We start from the raw sequence: 13,770 nt of genomic DNA on the forward strand, positions 1-13,770 counted from the left end.
ATTTAAACCCACACTTCACAATATTTGCTTTGCTCAACACAAATATATCAGGATATTGTCTGCATATTAAATCAGACATTTAAAGCCTAAGTGGTTTTATACTAGAGAAACTGCAAGTTCTATTTTAGGAATGATTTCATACTCCACTGCCTTGAGAAGCTCTTCACAAGCCATCAGATTCTCTCCCAATCATGTAGGCCATGGACTTGAGAGGGATTAATTATTCTCACTTGGGGAGGTAAATAAAGTGTGTCATAATTGCTGCTGTTGAACCTCAATAAAAAAAAAATGCTCGTATATGTGAACTAATGCTGGATTGAAACCCAAAGGTGGTAATGGATTTCAAAACCCCATGGTGAGTTACAGATCTTTTCTTCTTTACATCCACAGTTGGATTCTGCCAGTATGTGTGCACCTTTGATTAAAACAAACAAGAAGCCTAGCTATAAAGCTATACAGGCATAAAATTTTGTAAAACCACTTTGCATTAAAAAAAATCTTTTACTGAGTCCTTTCCATGACATTTTTTCAAGTATTGTACAGCTTCACTTAAAAAAAAAATAATTTAAAATAATCATAACATTGAGTGTTTTTACTGCATTAAGTAACAAAAGCCGAATGAAACCTTGCATCAGTTGTACCATCCTGCATGCGAGTTCACAATAAAGCATGTTCCAGTTTCTGAGTATTATGTTTTTGCTCTACAAAACCTTCATGCTTTAACATTATTTTATGAAGTCATGCTACAACAAAAGCCTTCTGATCTGAATAGCAAGAAAAGCCTACTGAGTTAAATCATCATCTGCTGCTTTGAACTAAATGGATTCATCTCTGGCTCTAGAATCTCTGTGACACAAACCTCTCTGATTTTTGTTAAGGTGAGAACATGCAGTCTTGTAAACCTGGACAGTGAAAAGATTCTGCTTGGATAATATCCCAGCAGAGATAATAGAAATCTGACAAGTTACTGCATTTCAGAGTTAAATGAGGAAGAAAAAGTGGGGGTGGGAGAGAAAAAGCAAATTTGCATAGCATAGTGGACACAGTAAACCCTGAGAACATTATTCTGTCTCATTGAGCTGTAATTCCATGTCAAATGTCCAGTTATTTGCTAATCTAGCTAAGAGAGCATCCAAGCGAGATGTGGACAGATGAGACAAGTCTTTAGGGTTTATTTGGTGCATAGGTAACAGTGACGAAAGAACTTCACAAACTTTTAAGTGTGTATGAGCACAGCACAGATACAGAGCAGTAACAGAAACTTTCAGCACAAAGTAGTAAATATAATGGTGTGATGTTTGTTTTTAAATGTACACGACTAAGTTACACTTTCAATGAAGCCTTGAACACCCTAAGTGACATGAATAATTGTCTTAAAAGGCTGTTACAGCTTTTCTGAAGGCATAACTGGAAAACTCAATCCACATATTTTTATACAAATGGGAAAATTGGCTCTGTTGAATAGTTCTCTTAAGTTACATTTGATAAATATCCTCATGTGTTAACTTTTTTGATGTTTGTATAGTTTTCAAGTGCTTAGCAGGTGAAGTCAATGGAATTATTAATGTAAATACAATTCCTTATGCACACGTTAGCAGGAACCTACCCTAATTTATTTATTTTTAATGAGCTATACAACAGTGTTAGTGAAAAGTGTTGTGTAACTGTCTTTTTAATTTTTTAAGGTCACTAACTACCAAATGAGCATTTAAAAATTGTTTGTTGTCGTTGTTTTAATTTTTTTAAAATATGTGGAGAGTAATTCCTCTGAATTTTTACTCAGGTATTGGAACCAAAGATGGTACAGCAGTTAAGGTAAAGACTTCAAGGGGAAACGTCAGAAACAGGTCCAGTTCAATCCAGGACAGGCTTCTGCTACCTGGCGAGTGAGGGTACTTGTAGACAATGAATATGAAGCATCTGAAACATTCCAGATTGTTTTGTCTGACCCAGTTATGGCTGCCTTTGAGATTCCAGCATTAGTAATAGTTGAAATTGTGGATCCTGGTGATGGTATATATCACTTCTTGTTCCCTGAAAATTTGTGATTAGGTGCAGTACTGATCATTTGCAAGCCCCGTAAGTACCTCATCTGTCTTTGTTCTGTTGTTCCATCCTGTCTTAAAGCTTCAGCTAGCTGAACAAGGAATTTGTATTCTTTATTGAAGTACTTCTTTGGCTACCTTCTTACTCTGTATGTAATGTCATGCAGGTGTTCAGCCTGTATCCCCCCTTTTCTCGTCTTGTTTTTCTTCTCAGTGTCTACAGCATATATTCCTCAGCTGGAATACAGAGTAGAGGAAGATGTAGGTGGACTGCTAATTCCTCTTAGAAGATCTGGTGATGTCAGTCAAAAATTGATGGTCATTTGTTCTGCACTCCAAGGTATGTTATCTAGCTGGGAAACATCCACCTGTTAGCAGGTATTTCCAGTAACTTCAGTGGTTGGAACAAATGATTTTTGCAGGCAACTCGCATGTTGTTTTAATTTGTCTAGTTCGCTGCTTAAAGAATATTTTAAAGACTGAAATGTAAGTGCATGCGTGCACACACACGCATGCATGTATGTGTATTTTTGGAAGAGACACCATTTTATTGCCTGCAGCTTTTTCTTGCAGAAGAGAAAGTGCCTGTCCCTGCAGTGATTGTTTAGAGGAGGAAAAAAGACTGTTAAGAGGATACGAACATTATGTATGCTTCATGGGCAAGGATAATGGGAAATCATCCTTAGTTCTGAGACTTACTTAAACTTCTGGTTGAAAAAAAAACCTTCTGATGTCTTTTGTTTCTATTTTACCTTTACCTATAAGAGTCAGCCTGAGTGGCCGGCAGGAATCCTCAGAGAGTCAGGGATTCTGTCATTTGTTCATTCATCAGTGACTTACAAGGGCTCAGCAACATTTTTCCCTTCTTTGTTGTATATTGAGGCACAGAAAATCTTACCAAGTTAGCTAGAGCTTTTTGTCCTTATAGCCCTTTTGACCTAGGTTTATATTGTGTATTAGCCTTACATTACAAGTATTTCAAACAAATGCAGCATAAGTAAGATGGAGTAATTTATTTATTTATTTATTCCTTGTAGGAATTGCACAATGAGGTAAAAGTGAAGTTCAAATTCACATTTGTTATTGCAGGATGAGCTCATCCTAAAGTCCCAGAGACTTTCCTATGCATTCTGGTCCATGAAAGGATGGCGCGTAGAAATGAAAAGGAAAAGCTGTTCTTGCATTCTTTCCTTCTTCCTGCACAAAATTGCCTTACATTGTGACTGTTGAACTGCTGGTGGGACTGTTCTCTAAATGATTTAGATCAAAGCATATTTTTGAGAGGTTTTTTTTAGTTATTTGACTCATTTCACTAACATGATTGAAGTAAAGCCCTACAGAAAAGATGAGTCAGGATAACTGGAGAGAAAAGGAAATCAGGAGCAGGACAGGTTTCATGAGGGTTCCAGATGATAGTAAGAATTCCCTAAGTTACTTTCCTACTGGAAAAAATGTAACCATAAATGAACAGGAAGAATTGCTTGTGTTTAACTTGTTATTAATGCATATTTGTTAGTCAGTTCCAGCATAAAACATTCTTTACAATTTGTTTAATTTAAAAGTCTATTTTTCTTCTGCTTCTTTAATGTCATGACTCCCTGTAAGTCATCTAATTTCTCTCCTCATAGGTTCAGCTACTGGTACAGTACCATCTACTGTCTTGTCTTTTTCTGACTACATCTCACGTCCTGAAGGTCATTCCTGTGTTAATTTTAATAAGAATGAGACTGAGAAAAGCTGTCATATTATCATTATTGATGACTCCCTTTATGAGGAAGATGAGACCTTCAATATTTCTCTGAGCATGCCACTAGGAGACCAAGTTGGCACTGAATTCCCGAGCACTAAAGTAATAATGTTGGCTGACGTAGATGATGGTGAGTACAAAGAAGCACGTTTTTTTTGCTGGGACTTTCCTCTTTAGAACTTTTACTGATAAATATTCTCTTTGTGGTTTTGTTTTTTAAATATCTGAAACTGTGGGTCTAGGATTCACTTATTCTTTATAACAACTGACGGTACAGGCATGAACTATTTTTAAGATACAGCGTAAATATGGATCATTCATTTTGGCTTTCACTGTTTTGTTGCTGCATTAGGGGTTGAGGATTAGATTTTATTTTCATTACAGGTACAGAATTAGCTTTGTTACTCTGAAGTAGATTTGCAAGGACTAGATTTACATTACTGCAGCACAACCTGTGATTACAGTAGTTTCCGCAGGTATAGTATTAGTTTTGTGACAATACTATAGATGAAATAATTTGGAAACCATCAGGTAAAGCTGAAAAGTAGAGTTACTAGAGGCTAATTTGACATGCACATTGATTCTCAATATGTCAAGCTCTTTTAAGTGCAGTATGCTAACAGTCAAAGTATATATACAAAACTTGAATTAATTGCTAGTCTCAGCAAAGGAATAAGGCAATAGAAAGCCTAACAGTGCCTCTTTCCAACTGAAAAGAGGCTGAGCACAGTTCTGATACAGGATGTGACTTAACAGTATTTGCGCAGTCCTTGGTCAAACTAGTCTTAATGAAGTGTACTGTGATGCCTCTAACAACAAGAGGAGGAAAAGAAAGAAATGGAGAGAGAAAGTTTTTACTTGCATTAAGCTTTACAGCAAGAAGGAAAGCCATTTAAAGTGTCATCAAAGAAAGCGGTCTGGTATGGTGTCAGATTTTCTGTTGGCGCAATTTCAGTATTTACACAGAGCGGTTCGCAAGTCATGCATAATTCAGAAAATCCATTCAGTCAGTAAAAATAATGTATGGTAAGGTGAGATAAATACAGATATTCAAATTTTACATTATTTTAATTACTATTCCCATTCTGAAATTCAGATACCAGAGCAGAGTTGGGAATGGAAATATTTTTGTCTTGCTAGCTGTTCTGTTAAGATGTCTCATGAGAGTTTCATAAAGCTGGTGAGATCACTGGTATGTGCTGTGTGTGTGTGACGATGGAGGGGAAAGCAGTTTTCTAGTTTTACTGGTTCAAGGTTGTTGTTTGGTTTTTCGTGTATTTGGGTATCCCTCTGAGAAGGGCCCTATATTACTATTTTTTTAAACAAATGGTTCTGCATAATGTCCTTATACTGGAAAATAAAGCACATGATACAGTGACTTTTTTTCAGTGAAATGCATGAAAAATGTCAGTGTTAAGTCTGTACACAGACTTGGTTTTCATCTCTCAAATTACAGTCGTAGAAAAATTATCCCTATTTGACATCTGAAAGATTCGCATTTCCACCACCTCTACTAGAGTTTGATGTGATTTGTGCATAAGGAGGAAGGCACTAATCAAAATGTATGATCAAGTATGGTTTGGGAAACATATGCCCAGGGATTATTTAAAATGAACAGACTTCATATAGCAAAGGGTCCTAAGATTTTGTTGTCGCTGTCATAAGCAGAGGCCTGCCACAGACTGCCTCAGGTGAAGATCCATAGCTCCTCATAGAGTCATATTATGTAAAAAACAGAAATAACTCATTATTAGGTCTCAAGAGTCTCCAGAGGTGCCAGTTTCATAAAACTTGGGGGATGAAAAGGTTTAAAGCTTAAATATGTCCGAAACTAATTTTTACACTCATTCTCATAGCACCGCAGTGACATAAATGAAGTAAAGTATTCAAGAATTAGATGGAAAAAAAACACCAAGTTAACACTGAAGGCATAATGGGTATCCGTTGATCTAGGGGCTCTCCAAACGAAAACACTGAAGGTTTTGTAGCACACCCTTGATCCTAAACCAGTAAACTGAGTTGTGTATCATTTGCCTGTAACATGGGAGCATGCTGTCTGTGTCTGGCTGAACAAAGGGTCCAGTTGTTCAGTAAGAAGCTTTAAAGAGAGACGTGCAAAAAAGCTTGTGATTTTTACAAGCAAGCAGAAATGCATATTAGCTCTTTGCTTGTGTGTTTAAGTGACATCACGGTAAGAACAGGTTTCAGGTCCACAGGTAAAAAGAAATTAAAAAAAAAAATGGGGGGAGAGATTTGCAGGTGAAACAAGACAGAGCCTTTTATTTTTAATGAAGGAAAACTGATTTTAAATGAATAGTTAATGGCATTTCATGACTGAGCTCTTTATTGTTCACTAAAATTTATCATTCAGGTCAGATGCCATTCTGCTTTCTTAGTTAAATCTTTGGTAATTAACATAATGATTTCTTTACTAACTGTCCTTAAAGAGAAGGAGAAGTAGTAAATACATAAATGATCTGCTTTTCGTTTTTAATTTGCAAGCTTCAAAAAGAAGGTAGGTCTGCTTCCTTTTTTTTTATTATTTTATTTATTTATTTGAGTTAGGTTTTGAAACCCAAAATAAGTTACATGTTTTAAAAATATTTCCTAGGTAAAATGTGAAGGGTACTGAGGTCATCTTTGGGCTCACATAATACAAACGGATTAAATTTCAGACTTATGAAGTGCCAAGTAGCATCATCCTTGAGGGCTGAATGTGTGCTTTTAATAGCCCATGGATGATGGCTTTTTTCCTATTTTTTGAAGAGTAGGTGTATCTAAATTGGACACTAAGAACTCTGAAGACACAGAAAATGCTATTGAACATTTGACTAGTCACAGTTGTCTAAGGGAAAGTTCTCTTGAGTTGTACTATATTTACATGGAAAATGTTCATTTGGGTGATAAAAAAAAGAATTAGATGCTTTTTTAATCTTATTTTCACGTGCATATATTGGAAATAAAAGTATTTGCTTAGTATTTTTCACTAACAATACAATAAGATTGAGAAACTCCCTTTTGGATCATTGTAGCAAGCATTTAAGTTCTTATATAAAATACATACATATATTTTTACATATGTATGTATGCATGTGTTTGTATATTTATATGTGTGTGTATATATAGTATGGAGGAAGCAGTGCCTCGAGGCGAATATAAAATTCTCAGTCACCTAAGCAGTGCTGTCCCTGTTCAGAGGAGAACTTGGTATGAATGGTATAGATGGTATGAATTGGTATAGATGGTATAGAACGTTTGCAAAAACATTTATCTAGGTCAGGTCAGGTCCAAAATCTAAAACATGATTTCTAGAACAAGGGACTTGTATCATTGAGTTGCTTTATTTTCTACAGAAAAGCCTGTCTATTTTTCTCTGCTGTACTTGGCAGAGTGAGTTACGAGAAGCTGCCTAGCACTGCTGTAAGACTGGCTCTAAGCTCAGTAATCAACTGAGCTCCAGAAAGCTCTAGGTAGCCAAAAATTAAAACTCCTTATGGACTTCAGTGTTTTCCTCTAAGCTTCCATCACCCCAGCTGTAGGAGACAACAGTTGTACCTCCTAAAGCTTTTCGGAGTTGGATTTCCCCAAGAGATACCATAGAAATGAAGAGTATTATGTGACTGCCAAGTTGTGTAACTGTAGCAATTCTGCTAGAGAAGATGCTGGCTGTTGTGCTAAAATAATGTTGCAGTGACACTGGAGAGATTATTTACATTGTGTTAGTATAGATGAACAATAATACGCAACACAGGAAAAATGTGTCAGGTTCTATTAACACTTCTGGCAAAGATAAAGGCTGCTATTGCTTAGGTGACAGAAGTAAAGGAGACCATGTATTGAATTTTGGAGACTTTATCTGTTACTTAGTAAAAGCAGCAGGTATGACCTGACTCCAGTGTGCGCTTCTTCATTCTTCTTGATTAGTATTCAGAAGGGCTGCTAAACTGGTGCTCCTTGAGACAGGCTTGTGAAGTTTGATCTCTTATGCCAAACAACAGTCTGCCTAAACCCAATTTAATACTGACCTTTTCCATGACCTGTATTGAATAACTTTTTGCATTTCCTATGAATAACTGAAGTCAGTTTGTCACACTGAAGGAAAAAAAAACAGCTTGTAACCCTTTAATCTGCCCCATCTGTGTCAAATGTATGCTTTGACAACAATTTAAAATCATAAATGTCTGAACTCTGACAGCTGAAATCCTGCCTTTATCTTTTGGAGACGGAGGAATGTGTATATATATTTCCTTTAATAGTAAATAATAATAAAAATCTACATTGTTCTACGTAACAGAAATATAATGGAAGAACTGCCTCATCTTATATCTGTGCTAGACTCCATGGACAAAGTTTTTGAAATGGCTGTTTTACTTCAAATGGTAAGCTAAACAGCCAGCTGTGGAAGATCTTTGTCAGTTGCAGATAAGAGGAAAAACATATATAACACTTCATTTATTTAATTCAGTGAGTGTTTTGTTTGTTTTTTAAAGGATATAAAAAGCTTACATTATGTGGTAAGCAGGTGCATAATAATATTTCTGTAGGTGGGCAGTAGATATCATTGGGATTTGCGGTGGAAATTGGTAACGTTTATTTTTCTTGTAGCCATTAATGGATTAAAAGTCAGACTGCAGAGTTTGAGCAGTACGTGTAAATGTGCACAAGAACAGGCAAAAAGAGGCTCCTTTAAAAATATATTCATTTCTGCCTGTATTTAGAACCTACTTAGTACTTCAATAACACTGAGTATCGAGCGGATGGAAGTGCTGGTTATGTGCGTATTCATGTCTGGAGGACTGGAACAGATCTGTCCGAAGCAGCTTCTGTCACTGTGTGCTCCAGAAAAACAGAACCAATATCAGCAGAGGGTGAGTTTCTCATAAAAATGTTGCTCAGTTTTTTTTTTTTTTTTTTTTTTTTTTAAGAGTATGTGAGCAAAAAAATGGGGTATCTGGTATTCACTCTTATTTATCTCCAGTGTACCTATAGGGTGGAAAAGTTAAGTAAAGGATATTGGATGTGGATTTATCAGGTGGAAAACACCAGGTGTGTGGGACAAGGGCAGTTCAGCTAAGTTCACTGACTTGCTGATAGAGACTGCAGGATGGCTGTGGGTAAAACATTCATTAATTTACTTGCACCTTAACTGATGGCAGGGACTAGGAGAAACAGACGTGAGAGTATTTTCTTTAGAGCACTTTGTTACCCTGCAATAAAACTGAATTTAAATCCCCAGTTGCCCTGCAGCGATTCTATCAGTACATTAGCCGAGGAACCTTTGTTTATCTATGAGAATAATATAATAATATAATATAATAATATAATATAGTAATATAATATAATATATAATGTAATATATCTATGTATGTGAGATTCTAGGGTCTCTCAGTTACTGTGGAGAGGACTTCTGGGAAGGCACCACCAGTGTGACCTTCCAAGAATTTTCCAACGTTGATCCAAAATACCCAAGATCTGGTGACTGTCTGTAAAACCTTTTCGTTTCTCAGTCCCAATGAAAAGATGTTTTCCTTATCAGCCTTTGGGAATATTTCGGCTGCCTGCTGTTTTGCAGTGCTGCTTAAATATGTTGATCAACTTGCTTGCTGCTAAATTAAATTTAAGGAGCAGTTATAGCTGCTGGATGTCAAGGAAATCAGTTGCATTGATGAGAGTTTCTCCGTTCAGCCCTGAAAATTGATGACACACTGGCAAGAGACAGATAAGTCTTCAGAGATACTCACGTTAATCAAGCTGAAGGCAAAATTTTCTTTTTGAGTATGTATGTGATAGATGATCAGATTTGCTGCCAAAATAACAAAGAATTGTAGTAACTAGTACTGCAGCATGTATCATTGAAGTTAATTAACGAGTGGGTATATGGAAATGGAATTTAACTACAGTTACTGAAGAACAGAGAAGTGGTTAACAAAATAGACATGGTAAATGATTCACTTGCTATTCAGGTGAAGAAATTAGATTGGTCCTATGGGATTTTCTTTGTTGTGTGTAAGGTAGTGAAGTAATGTTGCATTTCTAACTGTATATTTATAATTAAAAATCATTTTTGTAAAAGCCTAGTTATAAGATTATGAAAAAATATCCCCTTCACTAGATCTTTTCCTGATTTCATGTATTTATACAGTATTGTGGACACAAAAAAAATCTTAATATGGTTGTATGTGAAATAACTATGCACATGGTATTTGATTAAGAAAAGAACAAAACCTGTGCAAGAATTGTTGTTCTTCACAGTGCGCAGAGCTGCATTATGGTAGGTGTTTTCTATGCAGGTAAGCATTCCTTGCCTCTCATCAGAAAGTTAATTTCTTTTCCACTCTCATTTCTTTGCTTTTGCATGCTGATTTTATATCATGCCAGATGTTATATTATGCCACCATGCCAATTACTAATAGTAGTTTGGCAAGTTACAGTTTGCCCTTTTTTTTCTTTCAGGAATATCAATGTTCTGTTCTGTCATCAGTGGTGATGTCTGCTGACCACCCTGGCCTCGCATTTACACTGTTAGGGAGCGAGCCAACCTTCCAGCAGCCTCTGCAGCAGTGGAGTTTTCTCTCTGATTTTGCTGTGAGTTTGCACTCTGACCTCAATCTAGAGAAGCAAAGGGAATTGTCATTTTTTTAACATATTTTCCACGCAGTCATCAGCAGTATAAGATCAGTAAGCATCAACTCATTTGGATGCAGTCAGATGCTTTCATTGCATAACGAACAGTCAGAAGTCCCTGGTGTCCCTGGATCTCAAGTCTGGAGGCCTGAATCCTAGTGAGCACCTTCCATTGAGCAGGCCAGTGCTAGAGCTGTGGGCAGTCTTGAAGAATTTGCCTTAATGTTGTCACCCTCGGTGTTGTCAGGAGACTGTGATCCTGCAGCTCCTGCTGCAATTGTGTCTGATACGGACATTGGGTTCCAACAGGTACAGCCTTTTACTTAGGACTTACAATTTTTTTCTTGAGGCCTAATGGGCAAAACTGGCCAAAAGCAAATGGAGGTTGGGTGGCAGGTGTTCTGTAACCGCTGAAACAGGTGATCTGGTATAGGCCATCCAGCAGCAGTTGTCAGGAGAAAATCAAATGTTTTCAGATGGAGACTTTTACAGTGCTTTCAGATTGCTGTAGAATTCATCATCTCTGATGAGATAAAATTGAACTAAAGGATTATTTTTTCTTGTAATTAAAATCTTCTTTTTCCATTTAGTTACCTCATAGTCCAACCTATTCCTACGTACTTTGCTGCTTTTTTTTTTTTTTTTCAGCGAGGTGGGGGAATGGGCAGGGAGTAGTGTTGGTTTAGTTCTAAGCAAGATTGTTTTCAAAATTAACCTGTTCTGAGACTGATTTTTTTAAACTGGGAATCAGTGTAATAGAATTGAATCAGTAGAGTTATTTCTCAAAGAAGTGGTAAAACACTTCATTAAGTGTGAGTCTGGTTTTCTGACAATTTTCCTGTTTATATTAAAGAAAAAATGCAGTGCACCAAGTAGCCCTAACTTACTGTTGTAGACTATTATAGAGACTTTCAATGAACATACAAGACTCGTTAAAAATCTCTTAGAATAACATTGCATCCCTAAGCCAGTATATGAAAAGGACCTATTTTTTCCCCAAAGTACTGGATATTTCAAAGCCCATGTGTCAGAGCTATTTAACCTTTTTGAACGTTAGAGCTGCTCTTTATCTTTCTGCTTCATTATCCAGTTTTGAATGCCTTGACAATTGTAGAGACAACTGTACTGCATACAAATTAAATGAATGTCTCAATCTGGTTCACTCAAAACAATTTTAAGTGAACTGAAATGTTATTATTTCAATTTAAAGATACCACTTCAGTAATAGTCTTCACGCTGCTACCTTGTAACACAGGAAATTAATGCTACACAGGAAAAGGATTTGGGGATGAAGGAAATAGCCGTGGCGGTGGTGGCACTTGTGTGTTTGAATTAACTGCATGCTTCCCTGTGTACAATCACTGTGTACTGCTGAAAGTCTTGATCAGCACATCACTACTACGGCAATGGTGAATAATGATCATCGTAATTCTACTGCTAAGGTGATTTTGTTATTCAGTTCCTTTTCCCCACAGGTCAGTGACCCAGTGGCCGCAGATTTCAGTCTAAATACTCAGATGTTTCTGCTGTCTAAAAAGGAGCTTTGGATATCTGATGGGTCAATAGGATTTGGAGAAGGAGCTGATGAAGCTTTTACAGAAGGTAATGAGTCACTTGCACATTCAGCATGTTATGAAAGCCAAGAAGAGAACAGCATTTAACAAGAGATGAATACATATTTTACTAGTTCTATACCTCTTTTAGCAACATTTTTGTGTCTATGTATTTCCATGGCAGAAAAGTAAAATACAGAAACACTAAAATATGATTTAATTTAGTGTAACGGCAACAGACTTTGGTTCTGTTTATTGGCTTTAAGAGGAAAAGCATTCCAAAGGGAGGTGCAGAATTCAGGTGCCTATAAATGAAACCACAGTTCTGAAAACTGTTGCTCAGCTATTATGTAATCGCACGTTCCCTTCACTCTGGTGGTTTTGCTTTAAAGCTGTCTACTCTAGAACTTGTTGTCCTGTTTTGAGAGGGATGAGTAATTTCAGTCCTTTCCTTCAGTTGTTCTAGTCAGGTGTGTTGTACACCTGAGACTCCTCAGGACTCGATCCTGCAGCTATTCCCGATGCAGACTAGATGAACGGTACCTGCATCTGGTTTCAACCAAGCTGCTCACTCTGTCTTGATTTTTTTTTTTTTGAGTTTTGACCCAGGGTACAGTGCTCTCACATACAGCACTCACCAACTGGAGCTGTTAACAGCTTCTAAGGAAACTCCTGGTAAAGGCAGTATTAGATCAGAAATAACTTTGTCTTTAATTGGTCCCTTATTTGAGCTATTGGTCTGAAACCCAATGAGAACCCAGTAAGTTTGTTAATAACTTTATTTTGCTTAATATATTGCTATCGGTGGGTAGCTTCTTATATGTGAATATGGGTTGCCCTCTAGTGAAGAGAAGGGAAAAGCTTACTAAGAAAGGAGCTGCACTGTAAGAACCCCATCAGTATGAATTGTAACAGAAAAAGAGACTGAAGCCTATGATAAATTAGTAGTAGCAGTCATGGAGTGCATTGTCTTCAAGTGCAAAGGGAAATACTCTTAAACCTAGGTAATTTCTGTCCTGAGAACCACAGTCACAATGGCTTGGCAATAAGTTGCTTTAATAATTTTAAATTGACTAGCAAAATGTGAAATGCATTGATCTGTTTTGCTAGGATCTGAAATCTGTGGCTGAGTGACAGTGGATCCTGTTCAGAACCTTGGTGACTCCTTCAGCTGCACCATCGAGGTGTTCCTTGGCACTGGTGCCGATGGGTGCGTGCCCAAGTACAGCCCAGACAATCGGGAACACAGGTGTCTGGCTGACTCACCCTCACTCATGTACAGATTCAAGATCCTGGTATGTAAATAGACATGGTAGCAGGCATTTTTAGATCCTTGACTTCCAAGTGAACCTGTAAATACTAAATTTGCCTCCTTTAGGATAAAGCTCAACCTGAGACACAAGCAAGAGCCTTTGGAAACCTGAAGTTTCATGCTACATTAAGCAGCTGACCACACAGATTTTTTTCCTCTAGTAAAAGACTAGTGTGTGTTAGGTAGTTGCGATAGCCTCTTTATGTTAACACTAGGAATAAATAGAGCCTATTAAAGCATGTTTTACCTGGCCTACTTCAGAAGGATTCATTAAAAAAAGATTAATCTTATCACCAAGTGTATTTCTGTCATTGGCTTTAATAGACATAATTGCAGTGAACTTGGACCTCCAGCTGGATTAATCTCATGTTTGGCATCTTCTAGTTTACAGTAAATGTGCATGGGGGGGCTTCTCGGTTTTGTTTGTTTTTCTGAAGGTGGCAGCAGGCCGAGAATGGTACATTCACACTACAGTCTGATTAAAGGAAA

This window comes from Cygnus atratus, chromosome 4 (genome assembly GCF_013377495.2).
Source record: "Cygnus atratus isolate AKBS03 ecotype Queensland, Australia chromosome 4, CAtr_DNAZoo_HiC_assembly, whole genome shotgun sequence".
NCBI classification, from domain to species: domain Eukaryota; kingdom Metazoa; phylum Chordata; class Aves; order Anseriformes; family Anatidae; genus Cygnus; species Cygnus atratus.